Raw genomic sequence first — 987 nt, 5'->3', positions numbered from 1 at the left:
GGTTTCAAAAGGCGTCTTCCAAACGAATGTCTTCCAAAAGAAGACATCCGAGAAAAATGCAGTTTCTTACATGACCTCACACATGAGTGAAACTTTCAACAAGCCAATAGTAGGAGGGTGTGTGGAGGGATGCACATCTGAGGGGGGGAGGGAAGAGTTTTTTCAGTATGTGAAACGTTTCGTTCCGTTTCACAAGGCCAGGTGAAGTGAGAAAACCGGTAATGATGATGCAGGAGGTGCTTCACACGTAAAATAACTCTCAATCTGTACATGTCTTTACAACTTTTCTACAAAGTAACATTGATCTATGTCAAAATGAATCTATATTCGCAATCATTTTCTGACTGTAAATAAGGTTGCTATGTAACAATCGTTTCAAAATGTTTAAACGAGCGAGTACGAGATTATAGCGGAGATGGTTTATTGTTTTCTTTCTCTCTTTGTTTTTTTGGGACGGATTATTGCTAATGGATCATCAAGACTTTTGACCAAGATTTGATTTTCGTGACAAAACTGGATTAAATGGAATATATTTTGTTCGATCAACGCGCTTAGCAACCATTTGTTTTGCGAAATATTAACTAAGGAGAATTTTTGTTTGAGGAAAACCCAGGCAGTGACGCCATTGTTTTGTAAATGTTCCTTTTTCAAAATGTTTTCCGTCCAAACTAAAACGCGAGCCCCCGTTTTCAAATTCCTCCGGTTTGAAGAGCGTTTTCGTAAAGCTGCGTTTTTGTGACGGATTAGTGTGGACCAACCTAACCGTGGAAAGAAAGCCGTCTTTTCAAATTTATCCGGCGTTGTGCTAACGGGACCTAAAAATCTACCAATAAAAGGCTTTGCCTTAAAGCCAGAATAATAACTAGCTAATAAGTAATAACTCGCACCAAATGCGATTTGTTGATAAATAAGGCTCCAAATTACTTAAATTTCCTACGGATGATTTTATAGTGATTTTATGGGGATCCCGACTGGACATAAAGTATT

The sequence above is a fragment of the Orbicella franksi genome, chromosome 10 (assembly GCF_964199315.1).
Source record: "Orbicella franksi chromosome 10, jaOrbFran1.1, whole genome shotgun sequence".
Lineage (NCBI taxonomy): Eukaryota > Metazoa > Cnidaria > Anthozoa > Scleractinia > Merulinidae > Orbicella > Orbicella franksi.
This window is presented reverse-complemented; position numbering follows the sequence as displayed.